This window comes from Pristis pectinata, chromosome 2, assembly GCF_009764475.1.
Source record: "Pristis pectinata isolate sPriPec2 chromosome 2, sPriPec2.1.pri, whole genome shotgun sequence".
In the NCBI taxonomy this organism is placed as follows: domain Eukaryota; kingdom Metazoa; phylum Chordata; class Chondrichthyes; order Rhinopristiformes; family Pristidae; genus Pristis; species Pristis pectinata.
In genome coordinates this window covers 105,903,273-105,930,969 of record NC_067406.1, presented here as the reverse complement: position 1 = coordinate 105,930,969, position 27,697 = coordinate 105,903,273, and the positions used below count along the sequence as shown (strand labels likewise).

At 39.7% G+C, this 27,697-nt stretch overlaps 1 protein-coding gene across 3 annotated transcripts in view; it reads left to right on the top strand.

Moving 5' to 3' along the window:
• Nucleotides 1-27,697, top strand: part of pdgfc (platelet derived growth factor c) — a 227,696-nt gene that overhangs the window by 1,152 nt on the left and 198,847 nt on the right. The gene's annotated exons all lie outside the window — the stretch shown is intronic.

Here is a 27,697-nt window from a genome sequence, read left to right as displayed (position 1 = left end):
TGGCGTGTTTTTTTTAAAGCAGAGCCACGCCGCTTGTAAACGCGATGACATCTGGCACCTGCAGGCAGCTAGGGCGGTGATCAAAGAGCAAGCACTAACAAAGCTGGCCTCACAGTCAGAGAACTTGGAAGAGCTAGTGAAAGCGATCAAAAGAGTCAGCCAGCGAATGAGCTGCACACTGACAGACAGCCGCCAGGTCTTCCAAAACCTCCACTATCTCATCTTGAGAGCTGTGCATACATAAGCGTGCTGATTGCTGGATTAATTTATTACAGCACAGAAGGGGGCCATTCAGCCCGTCGTGTCTGTAGCATTAATTTCTGGATTGCTGACCTTATTTACATTTATCTGTTTAAAAAAAATAAACTAACTTTTATTTACTTGTGGAATCAAAGTATCACTCAGATATTTCGAAATTATGTACTGTATATTTCATAAAGATAGATTTAAGTTTCAAGAAATGCAATGCAGCTCATTTTGACTTTTGCCCTGCTTTTTTCAATCGCCATGGACAATCCAAAGGTGCGTTCTAGCTGTGGTCCGCCCTCCTGGCGAAACTAAGATTGGTACGTTAAAAGCTATGATAAACTCACTCTCCCCATTCATTACTACCTAATTATATAGCTTTGGGACTTGACAGTTTTAGATTACAACCTAGTCTGGGTAATAATAAGGGATGGAAAGCATAAAATTCCTGTGTTCTTTTTTTAAAAGACGCCCACCCCGAGTAAGAAATGGTTGGAATAAACCAACGTGGACTCGGACCAAAATAAAAATTGAGATTAGTTTAATAAGTATATAAATACGCCCCCGTGAAACTAGATTTATGGACATCATATTCTGTTTAACAATTTGCAGCTGAGATCATAGGATTACATCAAAGGATTTCATGCTTTAAAATCCAGAAGTAAAGCCGTAAAAACCTCGAGTTATTCTGTTCTCTGTCTTGATCACTAATGAAAGGGGTTTTCCATATATGTGGTGATCGTGCCATGTTAGGTGTGGTCCAGGTATATGGTGGTTGGTCAGTGCACAGCAATGCCTCAAAATAGTTATAGTTGAAGACATTATTATGTATTGTACCTAGATACAATGCTGGGCCATTGCAGTAATGTGAATCAGACTGTGCAAATTGCTAGAGTTGCCACATACTTTGAACAAGTGCTTTGAACATTGCAAAGTAGATTCAGACATCTCTACTTAACATGCTTATGTATGTATTTCTATTGAATAATATTTTTGTTTGAAGTGTATTGAGCCTTATTCAATAAGGGGCAAATTGTGCTCATTGGCTTTCAGCCTTTCAATGTCTGCAATGTTTTGAACTTCCAGGTGTGTATGTTGAAAGGTGAAACTGGAAGGGGCAGGTGCTGGTGCAACAAGTCCTCCTCTCTGCTGCTGGATTCATCATTGAGTGCAGTAGTGGAGCACTGATCAGGAGTCAAGAGGGGCCGGATGCATTTCACATTTGGTCTCTCAGCTTAATGAATCCAGTGGGGAAAGGAAAGTGCTTGAGCCATTTTACCTTAATATCTTTAAACTAATTTTTTAAAAATTTCTATAACTTTAAGACATCTTTTGAAAAGTTTTCAAGAATTTCTATCATCAGGGAATTAGAAACTATTCAGAAGCTGCAAGCAGCTCATGGGCAGCCAAAGGCATCATGTTCCTTGTCACCACAAGTCCTTTTTACACTTCACTACCTGCATTTGGGGTCGAGAGGCAGAGGACAGATTGGACCCATACATTCATACCAGATTAGTACATGCATGTGGAGAGTGTGGGGCCAGTTACTGGCAGCTGTGGAGTATGATTCCATGCATTATATTTAAAATAGAAAAAATTTTCAGCATATTCAGAAAATATTGAAATTACCAAACTGGTCAGTCAGCGTTGCTAAAGGAAAAAGAGAACAGTTAATAGCTCGCAACAGTAATGCATTCTACCAAATAAACTATGAGCAAAATCAAAAAATTGACATGTTATGTTTTTCAAGAGATGGAATGATTTTCTCAATTTTTTCCAAGTATTATATGCCTACAGTTCATGAATAACATGTATTTATATAATGCCTTTAACAGAGTATTAATGTATCAAGTGCTTCACAGAAGCATTTATCAGAAAAAGATTGACACTAAGTCAAATAAAATAATCACAAGAAAGATGATCAAAATGTTGCCCAAGGAAGTAGGTTTTAATAAGTGACTTGGAGGTGGAGAGGGGTAGAGCGCTTTAAGGAACAGGGATTTAACACAAGATGATTTGGGAGTCCTTGTGCATGAAACATAGAAAGCCAGCACACATGCAGCAGGTAATAGGAAAGGCGAATGGAGTGTTGCCCTTATTTTAAGGGTTTTGGAGGATAAAAGTAGGGGTCATACTTAACAAAAGATTTCACAAGACTGAAGTAAATGGAGGTTCACGTGGTCAAAATTGGGGAAAGGCAGAATAATCAGTGGATTCTAGGGATGCATAAGTTTACAGATGTAGGGAGTAGTAAACCTATGAATGGATTTGGACACATGCTATATACCTAATGTTTGAGGCCTCAGTGGATCAGGAAGGTGATCAAGCACAGGCCATTGACACCAAGGATGCAAAGTTCCACCCCAGCTCAGGTCAGTTGTAGTTGAAACTCTCATTATTTCTTTACTACCAGGCTCAACAATTCCATGCCTTCCTAGCTGGCATACTGTCTTCCACCCTGCACAAATTCAAGATCATCAGAAACTCTGCCACCTATATTCTAATTTCCATTGTCATACTTTACTGGAAACATTCATTAGTTTCCTTTTTTTTTGTTTTTTTCCCCCATCTTACCTCTCCAGCAAGATCAGTAGATATTTCTGCAAATACAGTGGATACCATTTCTTTGATCAGTGGTCCATGAAGAGGGCTTAAATGATCAAGCTGACCAGTTTTAGCATCTTGGGTAACCTGACCAGCAATAGAATAACGTTGCTTGATGGAAAAATCCAATTCTGGACGTGTTTTTGAAAATGCAATGAGTTCAGGTGTCCATTTCCAACTACCTTTTCTCTTAAAGGTTTCCTAGTTTGTTTTTATCTCACAGTTCTGCACTTTTAGCATTGCATCACTTTCAGTCCTTCAATGGTCCATTGTATACCTCAGATCCCCTTATTGCACCCCCCCCCCCATCTCCTTTATTGGTGACAAAGCCTTTAGGAGCCCTAGGCTTAGTCTCTGAATTTTCTGACTGTTTACCAAGTTCTTACTCTGTTTAAGCAGCTTTTGTGCCATGTTGTATGCCTGTTTCTTTATTTCTCCTCATCATTAGTTTTGATTTTCTCTGTAAAGCACCATTTTAAATAAAATGCCTGCATGCCGCCTGACATGAGTATCTCCTGCACTTTTTTTGTTTTTATTTCAGATTTCCAGTATCTGCAGTTTTTGCTTTTTGATTACTATATTGACAGTTGTTGTTATAGTAGTCAATAATAGAAAGGCTGCTTCAGTCTAAGAAAGACTGCTTCTTTGCACTTGAAAGGGTAGTTTAAAATGATTACGAGGTAAGCTAATTTTGGCATTGTTGTTTTCATTTACAATTCTTAAGAGACACTTCATAGGTAAAATAACTCCTTCATCCTTCAATCAATGGAGAACCTCTACATCACATAGGAAAATCACAAAATGCCTTGGTTAGCTGAGGTATGACCTCAATTGTCTGGTATAAAATTAAGCAATCTTCAATCTGAATCCAAAAACATGTTTTGGAATATATTACAACCAATGCTGCAAATTGGATAGGGTGCTTTCCTGACTTTATTAACAAGTTATTTTCAGTTGCTGTCATTGTTTTGTTGGAAATGAAGTGATTAAACAAATGTGCACACAAATGGAAAGTCTCAGGCAGCATTCACAGTGACATCTGACATTCATATAGAGAAGTTAGCCTCTATGAAGTAATGGCACATACCATATCCTCTGTGGAGGCATTCTGGCAGGATTGGACACTGCACTGAATCTGCACTGGATTAAGAGAACGCACCTTTATTACTGTAACATCTATTTTTTCTATGCATTGTTTATGATAGGATTATATTACAATAATAATGTCTAAACAGTTACGTTTGCAGTTTCTTCATATTGGTCCATTTATCAATATTTTTCTCAATGAGAAAGCCATGTAGCTTGTTAACACCTCAGGAATCCTCTTTGGGGAAAAAATAGTCCTTTGTAAGTTTAAATTTAGTTTAGCAGTTTTGTACAGCTGTTTGAGCTGGTTGTTCCACCAAAAAAACTGCAAATGTGTTGCCTTAAAAGAAGAAAGAAGTTGGATTTATTTGTGCCTATCACATCCTTAAGGGTGTAACACTTTACAGCTAACAAATTATGTTTAAAGTGTAAACTTCTGTGAACCAAAAGTTTTAGTTGACTGAATCTGGATATTTCAAAGCAATCGCATTTTTAACAGTTGCCCTTATTGATTGCATGCTTGGGTAACTGCTGATAATGCAATGTGCAAACATACATGGAGAAATACTGTCGCATTAACACTAATTGCAAGGAAGGGATTGCAAACTAAATGTCATAGTATATCACAGTGAGAGAAAAAGGTAAACAAATGTAGGATCCATTCCAAACAATTGAATACAACAGCAGCGTGTCAATACTAAATGATACAAGGACTTTTTATGTGTATTCTGAGAGAACTGTATGGTTTTAAAATTTCTATTCTTAACACATCTAAAATTTCATTTTTTTTTCTACTCTGCTTTAATGCTTTATACATGCTGAATATTTCTTTCAGTTGAGAATAAAGGCTGGCATCATGATTATAGGCGCCATCCTACAGCTGCTGTGTGTGAATGTTCCCAGGTGATTTTACCTCTGATTTTTCCCTTGCTTCTCTCTGGAAAAATTCCAGGTTTCCACTCCCTGATTATTCATCACAGCATGACTGAAAGCCAGAAACATGTTACCTGTGGGAAATTGCAGCTCAGATGTTGTGTCTATCATTATGTGGCATGTTGAATTTCCAATGTAGAAAAGCTACACTATTTGAATTCTGCTTTGAAACACAATATTTCAAATTACATTTTTAACATCCCTTACAAAAAAAATCAACAAAAGAAACAGTCACAGGATATGGGCATTACAGGAAAGGCCTGTTTTACTACCCGATACTAATTGCCCTTGAGAAGGCAACAGTGATCACCATTCTTGAACTGTTGATTTTCATGTGGTGATGGTGCAGTACATTGATAGGAAGTTCCAAGATTTTGACCTAGCATTCATGAAGGAATGGGAAAACATTTCCATGTCAGTCTGCTGTGTGAATCATAGCAAAATTGCAGTGCATTTTGCCACTGGTACACAGAAAAAACATACTACACTTGTGGAGGTAGAAGTGAATGTTTAAGGTGGAGGATGGGGTGCTAATCAACTTGGCTTCTTTGGTGCAATGGTGTAAATGGTGTCCAGGATCTTTAATGTTTGATGTCCATTCATCCAGGCAAGTGGAGAGTATTCCACCTTGCTCTTGACCTGTGCTTTCCAGATGGTGGAAAGGCTTTGAGGAATCAGGAAATGTGCATCTTGTCACAGAAAACCCAGTCTCAGACATGTTCTGATGTACATGTGACTAATAAAGACATCTTATCTTATCTTTTTACCTCATTTTTACCTCATTTTTAGAATATGTTTGTCGTGTCTCTGTTTTAGTAAGTATCACAGTACTTAAGTAACTTGACAGCACCCATTATTTATCAATGGTGACACAACATGATATTATTAGTGGCAAATTTATTTTGATAGTAACACTATTGATGTTAGTGGTTAGTTTTTTTGTCATTAGAAATGAATATTGCTTAACATTTGTATGGTACATATGTTTCTTGTTAGCTGAACGAATGACATCCATGTCCTGCTGCCTACAAGGTTTTTTCTCATCATCTGAAGAATTGCAAATTGATCTTAACATTGTCCAATCATCTGTGAACTCTGTACTTCTGAGATTATGATGAAGTGAAAGTCATTGATGTAGCAGCTAAAGGTGGTTGGGCCAAGAACACTGCCCCAGAGAATGCCGTAAACAATTACTAGGGCCAAAGTAATTTGCCTCCAATAGCCACAGGCATTTCACTTTCTGAAAGTTATGACTCTAGTCAGTGGAGAGTTTTCTTCTTGATTCTCATTGACATACATTTTGGCAGAGTTCATCAAATTCCGTCACCTAACCTTTGGAATTTAATTCCTTTGTGAAAGTTTGGACAAAGACTGCATTGAGGTCTGGAGCTGTGTGGTCTTGGTGGCACTGATATTATACCTATCATACTATATATTACAGGAAATATGCATTTTGAAGCTACATATTTATGAATCTATCCAAATACTTTACCACACATTTTCCTTGATCATATCCATTCTACCAACAGGGATCAGTTCTTCTTTAATTCTTGTTTTGCATACATTGGGGGTTTATTATAAAAAAATGATTATTTTCAATCACCTAATAGAAAACATGCATAAATATGAAAGGCAAGTGAAATTCCTTTGGAAAATTTCATGACATGATTTTATGAGAGGGAATAGCAAAAAGCTGAATATCTTGCTGCCTTTCTTAAATTCAACATTTTAAATTTTAAAATCAAATACTTCTGTTCAGTTAAGTTTGATTCAGTGTAATTGCCTAGACAGAATGGATATTAGAAAAACAGCATTAAAAACCTTCTGTTAAACGTATCATCTAAATGGAATCAAAAAGAATATCAAAGAAGAAAAATGAATATTTGCTCTGCTAATTTGCTTCATTTTCCTGATGGCTTGAGTACTTCAAGTTCTTGGTCTATGAAAGTGGGAGTATCGTCCTGAGTCAGTATGCATGTCGACTTTAAAATATCCATTTTAAGCTTTCATTAAATGGTAGTATAATGAAGGGTTGTGATGAATCTGTGTGGTTTTTCAATGCTTTTTTTTACTTATAACATTTCTCTAATTGTTTCTCATGGAGTTAATGACCAAGCATATCAGCCTAAACAGTGGGGAGGTGAGGTGGGGTTGGATGGGGAATGTGCAGTGGGGCATTGGCAGTGTTGGTGGTGGCGCTAAGATGATTGAAGATGCCATTGTAGTCAAAGTAAACCAAATCCTGACCCTAACTTAAAGTACACCTGCATTTCAATATGGAGTCAATGCATTCTCTGCATTGCCATTAGGAATTGTTATCGGCTTGTCAGAAAGGCATAGCATGGTGGATTTTAAATTACATGCAGACTAGAAAAATCAGAGGTTCAATGGAAGCCTCAATGAGGTGTTCACAGAGTGTTTTCAGGACAGTTTCTTAGAACCTCATGTTCTGGAGCCAACCATAAATAAGTAGACATGGTATTGTTCAAGGAGAGAGGATTAATTACTGACTCATGATGAAGACATCCCTCGGCAGCCGTGATCATAATATGATTGAATTTATATTCAATTTGAGGGAGAGAACAATGGGTCCAAGCCTAGTATTTTATATTTAAATATGGGCAATTATGAGGGCATGAAAACAAAGCAAGCGAAATAAACTGGCAAGTTAGGTTAAGGGATCAGTCGATTGAGTTACAGTGGTGGACATTTAAGGGGAGCTTTCAGAATACACTGAATACTTTCCAATGGGAAAGAAAATTCCATGAGACAGACTCATCATCCTGGTTAACTAAAAGAGTTGAAACTAGTACCAAACTTAGAGGAAAAGCATATAATTGTGGAAAGAGGTGTAGGAGGTCAGAAGATTGTACAGAATATAAAACACAATGACATCAATGTCAGCATAGATGCAATGTGCTAAAGGACCTGTTTCTATGCTGTACAACTTATGACTTGAATAACAGACAATAAATAAGTAAAAATTTGAGTGTGAAATAAAGCTAGCTAGAAATGTAAAAGCAAATAGTAAAAATTTCTACAAATATTTTAATAAAGTGGAATTAACTGAGTGTTGATCCTATAGAAAGTGCATTGGGGAATTAATAATGATAAACAAGTAGATGGCAGATGGATTAAACAGGTATTTTGCATTAGGCTTCACTATAGGGTGTACAAGTACATCCCAGAAATATCTGTGAATCAGGAATTGGAAGGGAACAGAAGAAATCAGGAAAATTACAATCCATCAGAGAACTGAGCAAATTGTTGAAGCTATTGGCTGACAAGATTCCAGTTCCTGCTGGACACCATCCTGAGATTTTAAGAAGAGGAGCCAGTAAGATTGTTGGTGCATTGGTATTAATTGTCCAAAATTCTCCAGATTTGGGAAGGTTTCTTTGGATTAGAAAAGGGAGATAGAAAACAGACAACTATGGACCAATTAACTCATCAAGTGCCATTGGGAAAATGTTAGAATCTATTATTAAAGATATTATGGCAGGGCACTTAAAAATTCAAGATAATTAGGTAAAGTCAACATAGTTTTATGTAAGGGAAATCGTATTGGACCAATTTTTTTGGAGTTCTTTGAAAAAGTAACATGTGCTATAGATAAAATGGAACCAGTGAATGTACTTGGATTTCCAGAAAACATTTGGTAAGGTAACACAACAAAGGTTATCGTTGAAAATGAAAGCTTATGCTATAGGAGGTAACATATTCACATAGGTAGAAGATTAACTGGCTGACCTGGAACAGAAATGCATCTTTTCCTATGGCAAGGTGTAATAAGTGATACAATACAAAGATTTGTGTTTGGGTCTTGGCTTTTTGCAATTTATACAAATGACTTGAATGAAGGAACTGAAGATATGGTTGCTAAATTTACTGATGATACAAAGATAGGTGCAAAAGTAAGTTGTGAAGAGAATGTAAGGAGAGCACAAAGGGATATGGATAGGTTAAGTGAGTAAGCAAAGATCAAGGAAATGGACTATAATGTGAGAAAATGTGAAATTATCCATCTTGGCAGGAAAAATAAAAAACATACCTAAATGATGAGAGATTGCAATGCCATAAGATGCTGATGGATCTGGGTGTCCCAGTGTATGATCCATAGACTAGTAGAAGTTCAAGTGCAAGTTTATTGTTGTCATAGTCAAACATACATAGGGTATAAATGCCATGAAAATTAGCTTTTTGCAGCAGCGGCGCACGACATAACAAGACGAGAACAAACATAAGTTAACATAGGTTTAAATTAACATAAATCACACATATAAGTGTGCAAAATAACAAAATAAACGTAATGACACTAGTGCAAGATGGAAAAAAATATAGTCTGAGGTAATGTTAAGAGTGTACAGGTACAGCAAGTAATTGGGAAAACTAACAGAATATTACTATTTATTACAAGGGGAACTGAATGTAAAATTAGGGAGGTTATGCTTCAGTTATTTAGAGCATTGGTGAGACCACATCTGGAGTACTGTGAACAGTATTCATCTCGTTTAAGGAATTTAAGGAAGGGTGTAAATGCTTAGAAAGCAGTTCAGAGAAGGTTTACTGGACTGAAACCTGAAAAGTGCATGTGTTGTTAATGAGGAAAGGTTGGACAGACTAGGCTTGTATCTGCTGGAGTTTAGAAGAGTGAGAGGAGACTTGATTGAAATGCAAGTTCCTGAGGGGATTTGTAAGGGTGGGCATGTAGAAGATTCTCTTGTTGTGAGAATACCTGGAACTAGTAGTCACTGTTTGAAAACAAAGGCCCATTCAATTCAGACGGAGATGCAGCAATTTTTTTCTCTTCAGTGGTTATAAGTACTTGGAACTCTATTCCTCAAAGGGTAGTGGAATCAGATTTTTTGAATATTTTTAGAGCAGGGGTAAATAAATCCTTGACAAGCAAGGGGGTGAAAGTTTATCAGAGTAAAACGTGATGTGGTGTGGAAGTTATGGTCACATCAGTTTTATCTTACTGATTGATAGAGCAGGTTTGAGAGACTACTCCTGCTTCTAATTCATTTGAATGCATATATTAAGGGACTTTATTTTCTTTTGGCCCATCTATGCAAACGCTCAAGTTTGTTAAGAGTTGTATTAGGGTGAAACTTTGATGGCTATGTTGTACCACTTTCAACTCTGAATGTAGTTTAAGCTTTATTCCAGAGACTGAGCATGACAGGTAGACTGATACTGCAGGATTGCAGGTGTGCTGCACTATCAGAGTTGGCGCATTTCCATTGAAAAATTACATAGGAGCCTTTCCTACCCTCTCAGGAGACTATTAAGTTCCATGGCACCATTCTGAAGAAATAGTGTCCTGGCCTTTCATCCAATGTTACAAAGAATGTGTATCTGTTCCTTGTCATTATACTTTTTTTTTGGGATCTTACTGTGCATACTGGCTGCTGTGTTTCCTACATTACAACAGCTACTGCATTTCACTCATACTTACTGAGCTTTAAAGTACATTGGGAGATATTGAAGATGTAAAAAGCACTGTATAAGTTAGGACTGGTAAAGTATTAATGTTAAATGCAATCAATTACAGATGTAAAAAGAAGTTGCAATTAATGGCAGTTTTGAACACACTGTTAAACAGTAATAGAATACCAATATTTTTGATGGTTTAATGTGCAGGGACTCATTGTGAGGGGTCTAGACGGCTAATATATCTTTGCAAACAAAAGTTTTTTCTCAACCTTTAATGTCAATGTTATTTAGTTGGAATTGGAATAGGTTTATTGTTGTCACATGTACCAAGATACAGTGAAAAACTTTGTTTTGCATGCCATCCACACAGATCATTACAGAACATAAGTACATCGAGGTAGTACAAGGGAAAAGCAACAACAGGATGCAGAATATAGTGTTACAGTTACAGAGAAAATGCAGTGCAGGTAGACAATAAGGTCCAAGGGCCATGACAAGGTAGATTGTGAGGTCAGGAGATTATGTTGACGTACAAGTGGTCTATTCAGAAACCTCGTAACAGCAGGCTAGAGGATGTCCTTGAGCCTGGTGGTGCATATTTTTGACCTTCTGTATTTTCTACCCGATGGAATGGGGGAGAAGAGAGGATGCCCGAGGTGGGAGGGATCTTTGATTTATGTTGGCTGCTCTTCTGAGGCAGTGGGAAGTGTAGACGGAGCCTGTGGAGGGGAGGCTGGTTTTTGTGATAGACTGAACTGTGTCCACAACTCTCTGCAGTTTCTTGCGGTCTTGGGCAGAGCAGTTGCCACACCAAGCTGTGATGCATCCGAATAGAATGCTTTCTATAGTGTATCTATAAAAATTGGTGAGGGTCAATGGGGACTTGCTGAATTTCCTTAACCTTCTGAGGAAGTAGAGGCATAGGTGTGCTTGACTGTTGAAGTTGCTTGACTGGTCTGAGCTGCTACTACTGTTACACAGTGCTTTCACAGTTTTGTTTTCCAAGTGCCAATTGATGAAGTATGTGGAGCTCACTCCTTGCCAATGTGAGTCTGCCTTACTGGGCAATTTGACAGGCTTGAAGTGGGAGAAGGTGTTTGGCTGCACATTGAATGCATAACATAAATTGGGACATACAGATAGCTTCTTGGGATTTGGAGTTCAAAAGGAACTAGGCTCCATGTTCTGCAGCTGATGATGCACCTATGGTCAAGCTAAGGTGGGTCAGGTGCTGCTGCAAGGAAGTGTCTTCCTTCAGCTGGTAGACAAGTGTCGCCTAAGGTGAGATCCTCAACCCCAACGACAGGTCCTTCCCAACATCAGCAGTAGATCCCCAAACTAAGTACCTCAATGACTTTCTCACCATTGACTAGGCCTGCAACATTTAATTTGTCCTGGAAAGTACCATTCTCTCACTAAGGAGATGCATGCCTTGACCTGAAATTATTAGTGACTGGCCCCTTTGGGTCTGGAGAGATAAAATATAATCTTTACCTTTCCAGAGCTCCTACTCTAGCTCCTCTATGTCCTACAAAACTACTGTCCTGGGCAGATGGACCAATCTCTGCTCACCCCCAGCATGGCCTCACCTCTCCACCCTGGCACTTATTTGTAGATGCCACAAATCACCTTGTTCCAAGATTGGGAATGTGTTTTCAGGTGGCTATTTGGCATACGCAGCTCACTGGTGAAATTGCAAACAGACACACAAATCGAAACATGGTTGGCCACCTAGAGCCTTTGCTCAAGTCTCTGCTGTTGAAACTATGTGCGATCAGGTGAACCCCACCTGCAATATTTAAGTTATCTTAGAAAGGTAGCATTCTATCACTCAGTGCCTTCCCAAAGGAATTGGTTAAAATCCTGTACTTAGCTCTGGAGAGAACAGGAAACATGAATCTGTGCCTAACTCTGCAATTATCTGTTATGATCCACTGAGATGCTGTGTGCTTTTTAAAAGTTTTGAACTTCCATTTGGTGGGACTCTAGAACCACAGTTCATACAATGGTAGGTATTGATCAGACTCAGTTTTCATGATCATATATGAAACTAAAAATCAGTTGTGACCGTTAGTGGATATACAATATAACAAATAGGCATTACAGTCCCATCCCTTTTCTGTAGTAAGTACAGTAAAACTTTGATAATTGGGACTTCGGTGGTTCTGGACCAGCAGAACTTTTGGCTGTTCTCTAATTAATCCCAAACACACTTTAATTTCATTTTTTTTTTAAAAAAACATTCTACTCACAAATACTCCAGACTCTGGCCCCGGCCACACCATGTTCTTGTCCCTGGTGTTCCCCAGCTTTTGTCCACAGTCTGAACAATGCTAGATGACTGGAATTGTACTGTAGAAGCAAAGGTCAAACGTCATTAATTGGTGCCCAGGGAAGGGTGTGAATGTGGGTGGTTGGCTTGTGTATCTTAATTTGTGAAAGTCTGTTTTCAAGATAGCTATATAACCTTAGCTGATGGGTAGCCCCAAAAAAGTAAGTCTCATTGTGAATCTGGGATACAGGTAAAACTGTTCTGAATACAATGCACCCCTGAAAATTGTGGTGATAATGATGCTGGAGTTTTAGGAGCAGTGTGAATGTTTCTTAAGTGGAAGGCAGATGGGGCATACTATACTCTCCCGCCCCATCAAAATATTGTTAATGTTTAGAGAAAAGAATGTCAACTCTTGTGAAGATCCAGATTAAAACAAGCTGGTCTGGGCTATTTACAGAGGGCCCTTTTGATTGTTGAGCTAATGATGTTATAATCCCCTCAGAAATTACGAATGAAAGGAAAATTCCACTCATGTCAATCCCTTTTGGTAAATTAATGACGTAATTATGTCTTTTCATTTGAGTTTGCTAAACTTGTTGCATCTGGGATGTCATAATTGCCATAAACAAAAATGTGTTAATTAGTTAAAAATAATGGTCTTTTGTAAATGATGGTAATTTGAACTTCGTTTTGTGTGTGAAACTTTGCTTCAATACCACTGGAGTACTCTCTTTAATGACCATTTAATGATAGTCCCAGCAGTCCACAGATAATTCAGCTTCGAGTGTATATAGAGATTTTGAGAGTGTTGATTTGTACAAAAAGCACATTTTAGTGCTGCAGAACAGTTATGCTACTGAAGTACTTTCAATCAGTTAGAGTAAGAGGCAAAAATACAATATAATTTGTGCCAGGTGGTGGAATCTCTCTCCTATGTTCCAAATCTCCAGTTTTTTTTTGAAGCAGCTTCTTATCTGAGTGAGAATTTCCATTTCCACAAGTGATGTAATATTTGGGGTTTATGAAGCATGATACTGGACCGAAATACAAGGAATTCCTTGGTGGGATGAAGTTGTATTCTAAAATTCATTGGAGAAGAAATATTTTGCTTTGGTAATCTTTCATTTAATACTTGCTGTGAAATTTAAATCTAGTGTAAAATCCTGACCTCTGTGCTGCCTGTCTGAAGTTTGCCCATTCTCCCTGTGATTGCATGAGTTTCCTCCCATATCCCAAAGATTTGTGGGTTTGTAGGTCAATTAACCACTGTAAATTGCCCTTAGTATGTAGATGAGTGATTCTGGGGTGAGATGAATGCGGGGTGGAAGGGGGAATACAATGGGTTAGGGTAGAATTTGTGTAAAAGTAGGTACTTGACAGTCAGCATGGACCCAGGGGGCCAAAGGGCCTGTGTCCATGTTTATTTTCTATAACTCTATAATATCATGGCTCCTTTCAGTCTCAGTTGTACACTCCTGCTTCCATACACCTCACAGGAGAAAATGAAGACTTTTTTTAAACCCTCATAGTTGGCAAACAGAAGAGGATGAACTCATTCCAAATGGCTGGGAGATTTCATGCTGTCATGCAGATGTCTGGAGGACTGGTTTGCTTTTACTTTGTTTATGTTCTTCCTTGAGTATTCCCGTATGAAAGGTGAAACCTATCAGAAAATTAACATATTATTGAAATTTGACTGACTATGTCATGCTACCAAAACAGTAACAATAACCAAAGGAGCAAAAAAAAATTTAGCTATTCCTGTTATAGTACTTTACTACTGTCTGTACTAGGAAGGCTGGAAAATGGAAGACCATTTTACAGCTACCACTGTATCAAACATCACAGTGCTACTGGCAGTTACTGCATAAAAATACGCCAGGAGAAGGTTAAGCCGACAATCTTAGTAGAAATTGAGAAGGGAAAAGAATGCCACTGAGAATAAAACAGTCAGCATTTTGAATGGCTCAAAAGATCTAGACACATTTTACCAGTTTCCATGAAAAATCGCAGCAGTTTTTCCCAAATTCTACAGCACAATCAGAATTTCTGTAACAGAAAACCTTGAATTTTGCAATCGCAAATAATCATGACTTAATTGTGGTTTTAATCACATTGTTCAACATTAAGGGATAACAATATATTTGAAAAGTGTAAGGTGAAAATGACAGCAAGGATCAATGGGGTGATTGGAAGAGTTAGGGTGACAGCAATGGGTTGGGGTAGCAATGGGAGACATGGGAGTTGGTTGTTGGAGATGGGTTTGGCAGTGAAGGAATTGGAGGACAGCTGTGAGCGGCAGTGGGAGTCAGGCTAGTTGTGGGAGATGGGTGGCTGGTTGTTGGAGTTGGGTGTGATGGAAGTCGGAGCAGGAGTGGGAGTCAGAAGGTTGGTGGTGGGAGATGGGTGGCTTCTTGTTGGAGTTGAGAGCACTGGGAGTTGGGTGGGTTCGGCGGCGAGTGTTGGCTGGTTTGCAGTGGGAATTGGTGGCTATCACATTGGGAGTTGGCCGGGTACAGTGATGGGTGTTGGGTAGGTGCTGGTGAAAATTGGGTGGTATGGAGGTGGGAACTGATGTGGCACAGCAGTGGGAATTGGGGCAGGTGTCAGTGGGAGATGAATGGGTGTGGAGGTGGGAAAGAGGCACGTGTAGTGGAGAGAGTTAAGTGGGTGGCAATGGGAGTTGGTTTGCAACAGTATAGTCGGTGGGCTAATGTTACTGGGAATTGAGGCCTGATGTTGAGAGTCTAAGGTGATAATGCTGTGAGTCGTGGGAGTTGTGCAGTTTTGGAGGGGTGTAGGCAATGGAGGAAGGGTGGGGATGATCACAAGAGTGGAAGGAAATGATGGTGAGAATTGGTGTGATGCTGGGACTCTAGTCGGGTTGCAGTGGAGTCGCTGGGGAGAGTGGTGAGAGTCATGGAAGACAATGACAGGAGTCAGAGCTGTAATGAGAGTGGGTCTGCGGGGAGTAATGGGAGTCAAGGGAGGCAATGGGAGTTGGTGGGTAATAGTGGTTGGGAAAAGAGAGAGGTAAGAGTTGGTACTGATTGGGGGCAGCACTGGCGAGGGTTGGGGGCTGCGGCAGGGTGAGACACCAGGGGTAATTGGGTGGCTGTGGCGAGAGTTGTTGGGGATAATGGTGGGATGTGGAGGCAGCTGCGGTGAGTGGGGAGAAGAGGTGAGATCAGCGACAAGTGTGGGGCAGTGTCAGCAGGAATCAGTGGTCTGTTTGGAGCTGGGGGAAAAGGCATCCATTGTATTGGGCTACATTTAGCTCATGGAATTAAAATATTTCTGCAATCTAGGATGTATTCTGCAAAATTACAGCATAATCTGTATTTTTCATTGGGACCTATGTTAATTTGTATGTGAATGTAAGCTTGGTGCAATTACCAGTTTCTTACCTAAGAACTGCCTCCAAAGCACATGATCTAATCTAACTATATAGTGCAATACTGGGTGATCCCTTTATTGTTGGAAGTGCCATCATTTAGAAAGGATGCTGAACTGAAATACTTGCTGCCTTGTAGGTGGACATAAAATATATCATGTCAGCACTTGATGAGAAGGAAGTTCTCCTGGAATCTTGGTAAATATTCATTTTCCAATCAACACCATTAAAATGGAATTTGTGGCTATTTATCTCTTGTGTTGTACATGAAAACCGATAGTGTGCAAATCGGTTGTCATGCTTGCACGCAAATTAGCAAGGGTTTTGCTTCAAACGTAATCTATTGGGAAGTTGTGAAAAAAGATGCCATAGAAATACATATTTTTCTTTCCTATCCTTATTGCTTTCTAGCCAGAACTGATTCATGTGTGTATTTGCAATGTATCAATCTTCATTGATTAAAAGCACCCAAGGAGTAGTGAAGAGCACTGTCACTAGAACTCAGGGGAGAAGAGAGTTAGTGCATTTTGCAGAACTAACAACCAGTAAGTACAATCAGATGTCACCCTGTTTTGTAGTGGTCAGATTTTTGGAGACAAAGCACATGGAAATTATGGACACAGAAGATGTTTGATTGCTACGTCTCTGGAAAAAGTTAAGTTCAACAAAACTGCCCTCAGATTCCATCTGTGCATGCCTGACATTCATGTTTTATTGCTTGCAAGTCTATAAAATACATTATACTCAAACCACTGATCTTATGAGGTAAGATGCACAATAGCGTTGAGTTAGAGTGGGACTTCACAATATAGGAAATTTTCACCACATTATGAAAAACCCAGTAAGATGCAAGAGACTGATTAAATTTGAACTCATAATGATGAAGATGTACAGATTTTGTTCAAGAGCATTTTGCTGCAAACAAACTTATTAGCAGCATTTATAGAGAAGGAAAACGCAAATCTGATGTTCTGCCTTTGTTTGTGTCACTTAAAATGTACTTGTAAAAATATTATTTTACTGTGACATCAAACTCTTCTTGCCACCCTAACATCAAACACTTCAGGCATATGCTACTTTTGGTTAAAATAATTAGCTATTTGTAGAGTTTACTATTGGAATAGAGCCAAGAAATGGAAGTTCAAAATGAAAACTCTATCTTTAGTCCCACTTGAAATTTTAGTCTGATGGTTCAAATCCAGCCTTTGGAATTCAGAGGTACATACAAAAAAATGTATATTGACTATATGTGAAGGCACTGAGGTACAGCATTGAATGGAGTAATATACTTGTGAAAGCACAATGCTTTACAAAACTCTAGTTAGACCACACTTAGAGTACTGTGTTCAGTTTTGGTTGCCGCATTATAGGAAGGATGTGGAGGCATTGGAGAGGGTGCAGAGGAGATTTACCAGGATACTGCCTGGATTAGAGCATATGGAATATGAGGAGAGGCTTAAGGTGCTAGGGCTTTATTCACTGGAAAGGAGGAGGATGAGAGGAGACATGATAGAGGTATATAAAATATTGAGAGGAATACATAGAGTAGACAGCCAGCGCCTCCTTCCCAGGGCACCAATGCTCAAGATGAGGGGACATGGCTTTAAGGTTATGGGTGGGAGGTTCAGGGGAGATGTCAGGGGGAGGTTTTTCACCCAGAGAGTGGTTGGTGCATGGAATGCACTGCCTGGGGTGGTGGTGGAGGCAGATACATTGGACAGTTTCAAGAGTTTGTTGGATAGGCACATGGAGGAATGTGAGATAGAGGGATATGCGGGAGGAAAGGGTTAGATAGTGTGAGGATGGTTTGATGGACGGCACAACATGGTGGGCCGAAGGGCCTGTTTTGTGCTGTATGGTTCTATGGAATTGAATAGTTGCCATCTGTGATAAAAGATAGAAGATCCAATCAGTAAATGAAGAGCAAGAAAGAGCCTAAGGAAAAAGGTGGTCTATAAAGAACTAGAAAGCTAGCCCATGTGTGGAGGCAGTGGATGTGGGTAAGATTTTTGGTGAATATTTTGTGGCTAAAGAAATGGATAGATCATCAGAATGGGATCAAATATATTTTAGGCTGTTCAAAGAAACAAAGCAGCCAATTACAGAGGTTATGACTGCACTCTTCAATCCTCTCTGGTTACCAGAGTAGTGCTAGTCTATGTAGTGTTGTTTAAAAAGGAAGGGAAAGTGCCAAATTGGATCCAAATTTGGCTCAGCGCCAAGAAATCAAGATAATGGTTGAAAAGTGTTTTTGAGACTTGTAGGCTGTTACCAGTGAGGTTCCACAGGTCCAGTGCTTGATGTCTTGCTTTTTGTAATATCTGTAAATGATATAGACTAAATGTAGGGGACACACTAAAGAAGTTTGCAGATGATACAAAAATTGACCACCTTATTGACAGTGAGGAGAAAAACTTTAGCCTGAAGGAGGATATAGATGGTCTGGTCAGTTGGTCAGATAAAATGGCAAATGGAATTTAATCTTGAGATGTGCATGGTAATCCATTTTGAGGGGTTCAGCAAGGAAGGGGAATATTCAGTAAATGGGAACATAATGAGGGATGTGAAAGAATATAGAACAACTTTGGAGTATAAATCTATAGCTCCTTTAAAGGTAGCAGGACAAATCATTTTGCTTAAAAAGGAATGTGGAATGCTTGTTTTTATTAGCTAAGGAATGGAATATAAAAACCGCTAGGGGGGATGGCTGGTAGTAGTAGGGTTCGGCCTGAAACTGTATGTGACACTAGTTATACCTCAACTTGAACACAGAGTAGAATTCTCTTTTCCTTCTCAGTCAGTTCCTCGGGGTTGCTTCCACTGTCTCTTTGTGTTCTGAGGTAACTGATGAGGCCAATGTGAGAACTGCACACTCCTCCACAGATGGGGCAGGATGTTCCTGATGGGAGGGGCGGTGGATAGTTTGTCTTTGTTATTTATGCTTGGCTTTTGTGTGCCAGGGTGGACTCAAAGTTTTCTGTGCCATCCTGAATGCTCCTTCTTGACTTTGAGTGGTGATGGGCCAGAGATTCTTAAGAGTCAGCAGGGATGTTGCAGTTTTTCAAGGAGGCTTGGGAACCTCCTTTGACCTTTTCCTCAGTCTACCTGGCTTTATCTTCCAGTGACAGAGCTCAGAATGGAGTAACCAGAGCCTGGTGTTAGTCATGCGAATGACATGGACTGTCCAATGGAGATGGCTGGGTGTAATTAGAGCCTCAGTGCAGGGAATGTTGGTCTGGAAGAGGATGCTCATGCTAATGCCCTTTTTCTTTCAGTGGATTTGGATGATTTGTGGAGACAGCATTGTTGGTATATCTTCAGCGCCTTGAGGTGTCTGTTATGGGTAGTTCAAGTCTCAGAAGCACGCAGGATAGCAGGGATCACCGCTGCCCAGTAGACCATGAGTTTTGTGTCAGGTTTCAAGTCTTGATTTTCAAGCATTCTTTTCCTCAAAGGCAAAAGCTGTCCAACAACAAAAAAAATCAAGAAGGCCATGTGCCAAATAAAAATAAAGCTGCAAGACTGTGGAAGCAGATTGTATCCTTGCTGAAGTTTGAAAACTTCAGCCATAAATCCAAAATGCCATTGTCCATATCTGGGAAGGAGAGGATTGGCCAGGGAACATCAAAGATGCATTAATCAGGATTGCCTTCACGAAAGGAGACAAATCTAAGTGTGGTAACTTTAGCTGTGGAACTGCTGCTGTCTGGATCAGGGTAAGTCCTCATCAGAGTCCTACTCAAATTCTTCCTTCCAGTGGCCAGAGAATTGCAGCATGGATGGATTCCATCCACCCAGAGGCAGAGTGGATATGTCCTTTGCTATGTGAAAATGCCAGTACAGAGGCAGGGAGCAGCTCCAGACACAGCCTTTCTCAACCTGCTAAAGTCTCTGATTCCATCAACTGCCCTCAAATTTGGCTGCCTTCAGAAATTTGTCTCCATTTTGTATTTGCCTCATGATGGTATGCAAGCCATGATCCTACCTAATAAGTCTACAGTGGAGTCATTCTCAGTGCAGCCCCAACACTTTTCTCAGTATTCCTCACCACACCTCCATTAAGCTTCCTGTTGGAACAGACCTAATCTGCGTGACTAAGAAACTCTGCTGCCTCCACTCCAGATCCCAACTTGCTTACTGCATATTTGGATGGAAGTTTCAAGTCATTGCCCACTAGTTTACTGAAGGATGGACTTTGTAGTCAACATTCACAAAACAAAAGTTTTCCAGGTAACCCTGCCCCCCACTATATAACACCACCTCCCCCAACAACAGAGGTTCACAGTGAGATCCTGGGAAATATGGAACACTTCCTATGTCTTGGGAGCCACCTCTTAGTGAAGGTAAACATCAGTGATGAAAATCATCAGTTCCTTCAGTGTGCTTGTGCACAGTTCTGGTCACCGCATTACAGGACACATATGATTGCACTGGAGAGAGTGCAGAGGAGGGTTATGAAGTTGTTGCCAGGACTGTAAAATTGTAGCTCGGAGGATAGTTTGGATAAGCTAGAGTTGTTTTCATTGAAACAATGAAGGCTGAGTGGAAGTTTAATTGAGCTGCATAGAACTGGAGAAGGATCTGGACAGAGAAAAGACCAATTTCCCTTAGCGGAAGGATCAGAGGGGTTACAAGGCAGATGTGGAAAAAAAACCTTCGGCTGGATGGTATTGTGGTCTGGAACTCAATGCTGCAAAGAGTGTATTGGTATTGGTTTATTATTGTCACTTGTACTGAGGTACAGTGAAAAGCTTGTCTTACAAACCGATCGTACAGGTCAATTCATTACACAGTGCAGTTACATTGAGTTAGTACAGAGTGCATTGATGTAGTACAGGTAAAAACAATAACAGTACAGAGTAAAGTGTCACAGCTACAGAGAAAGTGCAGTGCAGTAAGGTGCAAGGTCACAACAAGGTAGATCGTGAGGTCATAGTCCATCTCATTGTATAAGGGAACCGCAAAAGCCTTCATCTTATTTAAACCGTATTTAGAAGTATACTTGAAGAGCCATCACTCACAGGGATAAAATTTAGCACTGAAAGATGGAATTAGACATACATACAATGGGCAGAATGGCCTCTTCCTGTGTTGTAAATTTCCTGTAATTTTATGAAAATTTTATGGTTTGTTTACAGGAAGTGATGTGAATCACGGCTGTGTAGAGTTTTGCAACGTTGAAACATTTTTTTTCCATTTATTCTAAAGTTTTTTGCTTAATCCACCAAGAAACAGAGAAGTCTCAGACAGAGAAAATAATGGCTGTGAAAGTATTTAACTAAATGCCAAAGTATTTAGATGTACCATTGTGCAGTACACCTGTTGAAATCAATCTTGCTGAGACCATAAAATCCAACGATGGGATTTCTTCACAGAAGCGGTGAAAGCATTTTTTAGGATGGAGGGTTACTGTACAGGCTGCTTGGTAATGCACTTATGGGCCTCCTCTGAAACAGCCAAAGGGCACAGCTCTAAATACTGTACCTGAAATCATGCCTTTGTTCTCTTTCAAAGGGGGTATTAGAGGCCTATGAACCATTTCAGCAGTTTCAAACATTAATCAAACATGACATGGAAAATGCTGTCACTACAGCAGCCCACCCACTAAAGGATTGTGGCTGATCAGTTTTTCAAAAGCAAAATAGCTGGAGCTTAATATTAATGGACATTTTGTGCAGTTGAAGCATACTTCACATAAAATGTAATGCTAAGTATAAAGCAAGTTTAGTAGAAGGGGGTTGAGTTGTTAATAGACTTTTGAAGTAGTTCATCGGAAGCTTGGTCTGAGGTTCACATTAAACCAGGACCATCACCTATGCACTTCTACGTTTTACTTTAGAAATTTCCAGCTGTAACAAGATTATTCCATGATTGTGCTTTAGGGGTCTTGAGACAGTCTTTTAATTGTTGGAGGTGACATTATTCTTCCCTAAAATATGTCTTTAAATTAGATATTTTTGAGTGAGAGTAAAAAATGTGCAATACAATGTGAAAAATAGTTTTAATTGCACAGTGCGCATGCAGCTAAACATTAACTGGTGTAAAACAGTTAAAGGTTTCCACGAGTTATTATCAGTAAAAGAAAAAAATGGATTTATAATGCTTTACTGTGTTTATACTTATTAACCCCCTTTTTTAAGATTTACCCAGTAATAGGAGAGTATTAGGATGATAAAAACACAAGCAAAGTCTGTCAGAATTGGAACAAAGGGTTTCTTTAACCAGGCCTTTTTTACAGTACATTAGGATGACATTTTTGTTTGTGTTAATGGAATTGTGGGTTTGTTTTACATACCATGCTGGCAACATTTAAAATTGAATAAGAGAAACCATATTAGTACAAGCTCAGAAATCAGATTAATGCACAAGTTCCAGAAGACTAAGCTCATAACTTTTCACATCTCATCCAATTCTTATCAGTAATTATCAGTAATCCTCAGTACTAATCATAAAATGAAGCTTGTAATTTACATAGAGAGAAGAAAATGTTGCAGTTCATGTAACTTGGTATTTAAGTCATTTATCTCTGTAAATCACATGTTTAAGCAGCAATGCATTGTTAATTGTTGGGAAACGTAGGTGCACAATACTGTGAAGAGACTGCTAGCTATGATCATTACCTTTTTATTTCCATCCTTTGGATATGCCTTGGTGACCTTGATTTCATGTAACCCAGTAGCCAAGACTCAGCCACATCACTCACCAGGCCTTCAGCTCCCTGATTTGCCTCTAACTTCTATCCTAGTATGTGAAGCACTTTCTGTCATTTGATTAAAACTTCTCCCACAACCTTATTTCATTAACTCAAAGTAATTACGTTTTCCGCAGTGACTAAAATCACTCACAAAATAGGCAGCACTCACAATTTGGCCTTGCGGGGGGGCGGGGGGCGGTTACATTTTAGTTTTGTCCCCTTTTAACCTACAGGAGCTTTGGCAATGCAGTTTTAACGTAACAATTTCATTGCATTTCTGGCTGAAGTCCCATCTCCTGCTATTCATAGACTCGGTTGCTCATGTCGTAACTCACAGCAAATCCCACAAAGTCATCGCCTCATGCTCACTGACACATTGACTCCCAATTAATCAATTTTAAAGTTCTCATACTTCCTTTTTTTGAAATCCCTTCCCCTCCCTGCCTCTGTAAATTCCTCCACTCTACGAACCCTCCAGGGTACCTGTACTCATCTGTTTGTGACCTTCTGCACTTCCCAATATTTATTGCTTCATCATTGGTGGTGCACCTTCATTTGCTGAGCTCATAACATCCATCTCTAAATCTCTTCAGCTTTCCATTTGTCTTTTAGCCTTTCGGATGCTTCATCAGAAGGGTCTTTGACCTGAAATATTAACTGTTTCTCTTTCCATAGATACTGCCTGACTTGCTGTTTCCAGCATTTTGATTTTATTTCAGATTTGCAGCACCTGTAGTTTTTTTGTTTTGATCTTCAAGAAGCTGTTTTTTTTTGTCTTTATAATTCATTCTTCTTCCTCATGGTGGTTACACGGAGCCTACAATACAAAAACTTCCCAATCCTCAAAGTCTAAGCTGATATTTATGATGTACACAAGACTGTTACCATCCTATCGGCCTATTTTTCACTTCCATTCTCCTCATCTGCTTATCTGATTTCCCCTTTCATATATCAATACCATTGCCTCAAGATGAAGTGGTAGCTGTATAGGACTGAGATAAACATTTCTTTAAGCAGAGGAGTATAATTTTTTCAAATTTTCTTCATCAGACTGGATGTGTAGTCATTGATAGATTTTTGAACACTGACAATCCAAGGATTTGGGAATTGGGCAAATTTGAAGCCATGATCTAATTGATCAAGGGGCTTCTGCTTCAAATGGTTTTACATAACTCTCTGGAATCTACATTCCATTCGTTGGGGACCAGTGATGAGGGATCAATGCTGGGGCTACAACTCTATAAAATCCATATTAGTGACTCGGATGAGGGGGCCATCTTTATTGCAACCAAATTTTTTAAGTATTTATTTTTGGAATCTGGGTGTCACCTGCAAGGCCAGCATTTATTGCCCATCCTAATCTGCCCTTCAGAAGGGAAGGTGAGTCACCTTCTCGACCCACTACATTCCTTCTGGTGAAGGTACTCTCATAGCGCTGTTGAGCAGGGAGTTCTAGAACTCAGACTCAGCTCTGTATGTTTCCAGTTCAGGAAGGTGCGTGATTTGGAGGGAATCGAATGGTGGTGGTGTTCCCGTGACTATGCTGCCCTTTTCCTTCTTAGTGGTAGATGTTGCAGGTTTGTGAAGTACAGTCAGAGTGCCCTGGGTGAGTAACTGCAGTGCATTTTGTAGATGGCACATACTGCAGCCACTGTGCACCAGTGCTGGAGGGAAGTAATGTTTAGAGAGATTGATTGGGTGCTGGTTATATAGGCTGCTTTGTCCTGGATGGTGTTGAGCTTGAGATTTGCTGATGCTATAATTCATCCAGGCAAGTGAAGAGTGGCCCATCACTTGTGACTTGTGCCTTTATAAATAGTGGAAAGGCCTTGGGTATCAGGAGGAGAATCACTTGCTGCAGGATACCCAGCCTTTGACCTGCTCTTGTAGCCACAATATTTAGCTGGCTGGTCCATGTGAGCTTCTGGTCAATGGTGGCCTCCAGGATATCAATGGTTAGGGATTAGACAATAATAATGCCATTGAATATAAAGGGGAGGTGGTTAGACTTTCTCTTATTTGACAATGCCTGGCACTTCTGTGGCCTGACTGTTACATTCAGCCCATGCCTGAATATTGTCCAGGTCTTGCCGCATGCAGACATGGTCTGCTTCATTTGCTGAGGAGTTGGTAATGAAATTGAGCATTGTGCAATAATCAGTGAACATCCCACTTTTGACTTTATGATGGAAGGAAGGCCATTCATGAAGCAGCTGAAGATGGTTGGACCTAGGACACTGCCCTGAGGAACTCCCTGAGAGGATATCCTGGAGCTGGGATGATTGACCTTCTACAACCACAACCACCTTCCTTGGTGCTACCAATGACTCCAGCCACTGGAGTGTTTACTTTTTATGCCATTGGCTTCAGTTTTACCAGGGTGCTTTGATGCCACACTTCATCAAATGCTGCTTTAATGTCAAGGGCAGTCACTCTCACCTCACCTCTAGAATTTAGTGCTTTGGTCCACATTCTGACAAAGGCTGTCATGAGCTCTGGAGCTGAGTGGTCTTGGCAAAACCCAAACTGGTTTTTAGTGAATAGATGTAACTTGATAGCACTGTCAATGATGGCTTTCATTACTTTGCTGATATTTGAGAGTAGAATGATTGGGTGGTAACTAGCCAGCTTGGATTTGTCCTGCTATTCGTGAAATTGGAATTGGTTTATTATTGTCGCATCTATCGAGACACAGTTTAAAAAAAAATTAGTTTTGCATGCCATCCATACAGACCATTTCAAAACATGAATACATCAAGGTAGTACAAGGGGAAAGCAATAACAGAATGCAGAATATAGTGTTACAGTTACAGAGAAAGTGCAGTGCAGATGGACAATAAGGTGCAAATCCACAACAAGGAAGATTATGAGGTCAAGGGTTTACCTTTAAAGTATAAGTTTAAGAGGCCCTTTCAAGAGTCTTATAACAGCAGGGTAGAAGCTGTCCTTGTGTCTGGTGGTGCATGTTTTCAAGCTTTTGTATCTTCTGCCCAATGGAAGTGGGAGAAGAGAGAATGTCTGGAGTGCGAGGGGTCTTTGATTATGCTGCCTGCTTTTCTGAAGCAAGAAGTGTAGCCAGAATCCATGGTAGAGAGGCTGGTTTTCGTGATGGACTGAGCTATGTCCACAACTGTCTGCAATTTCTTGAGGTCTTGGGTAAAGCAGTTGCCATACCAAATTGTGATACATCTGGATACGGTGCTTACTATGGTGAATCTATAAAAACTGGTGAGGTGCAATGGGAACATGTTGAATTTCCTTAGCTTCTGAGAAAGGGACATATCTGGGCATTTTGTGCATTGTCAGGTAGATGCCAGAGGTGTAACCATACTGGAACAGCTTGGCTAGAGATGTAGGTAACTTTTTTTATGTGCAAGTCTTCAGTATTACAACTGGGATATTCTCTGGTCCTGTAACCTTTGGTGTATCCAGTGCTCTCAGCCATCGCTATCACACAGGGCAAATCGAATTGGCTGGAGACTGGCTTCCGTGTTGCTGGGGATTTCAGAAAGAAGTCTAGATGGATCATCCACTCAACATTTCTGGCAGAACATGGTTGTGAATGCTTCAACCTTTTATTTAGTACTCACATGCTGGGCCCCATCATCATTGAGTACATAGATTTTTGTGAAGACTGTCCTCTTGCAAACTTTAATTTTCCACCACCATTCATGACTCGATGTGCTGGTACCGCTGAGCTTTGATCTGATCTGTTGGTTGTGACATCACTTCCCTCTGTATATTGCTTGCTTTTTTTGTTGTTTAGCATGCAAGTTGCCCTGTATTGCTACTTCACTAGCCTGAAACCTGATAATTGTTAAGTATTTACTGATGATACATGGTTAGGTGGATTGGTACGTGGCAAGGAGGACACAAGGGGTATCGATAGGTTAGGTGAGTGGGCAGTAAGCTGGCAGATAGAGTGTAATGTGGGGATGTGTGCGGTTATTCACTTTGGAAGGAAGAATGAAAAATCAATGTATTATTTAAATCAAGTGAGACTACAAAATATTCATGAAGTCTAAAAGTTTATCATGCAGGTACTGCAAGGGATTAGGAAGGGAATCTATTGTTGTCCTTCAATGCAAAGTGAATAAGGAAGTTTTGATGAACTTCACAGGGCACCAGTGAGATCAAAGCTGAAGGACTGAGTTAAGTTTTGCTTTCCATTTTTAAAGAATGATATACTTGCATTGGTGTGGGGAAGGTTCACTGGGTCAATTCCTGGAATAGTAGGGTCAATGTCTGAAGAAAGGTTGAGCAGATTGTGCCTCAAGTCATTGGTGCATGGAAGAATGAGAGGTGATCTTATTGAAACATATAAGATAATAAGGTGGATTGACAGAGTGGATGCTGAGATGTTTCCACCAGAGAAATAATTGAGAACAAGGGCATAGTTTTAGAATAAGTGTCAACCATTTAAGGGGTAAATGAGGAAGAATTTCTTCTCTCAGAGGGTCATGAATATCTGAAAGTCTCTGCCCCAGAGACACTTTCTCAATATTTTCAGCATGGAGATTGACTGGTATTTGAGCTGCAAGGGAGTCAAGGACAGAGAGAGAGAAAAGAATATTATTGAGAACAAGATTAGATTTACCGTTTTCTTATTGAATGGTGGAGAAGCTCAATGGCTCAATTGGCCTACTCCTGCTGCTGCTCCTGTTCCTTATGAAAGAGGCCTCTGCTGACTTTCCCATTGGATTTGTTAGTGATGTTCTTGATTTGTAGCTTCTGTCCACCATAAGTGAAAACTTTATTATCACATTTTTAGGGAAAAGCTCCCTAGCCCGGGCTTTGTTAAAGGATGTAATCTTTCAGTTTTTTCTCCAATCTTTCAAATCTTTTCTCCCTTCTCTGATGTTTCCTAATAATATGGAGACTCGCAATGTGTACAACACTCAAGTGTGCTCGAAGCAAGGGCCATTTCAAGTTCTTCTTAAACTCTGTGCTTTTCAATTCTACTTTTATGAAAGTAAATCCTAGTATTTGGTCAGCTTTTATAGCCCTATTAACCAATGTTTCCAATTTC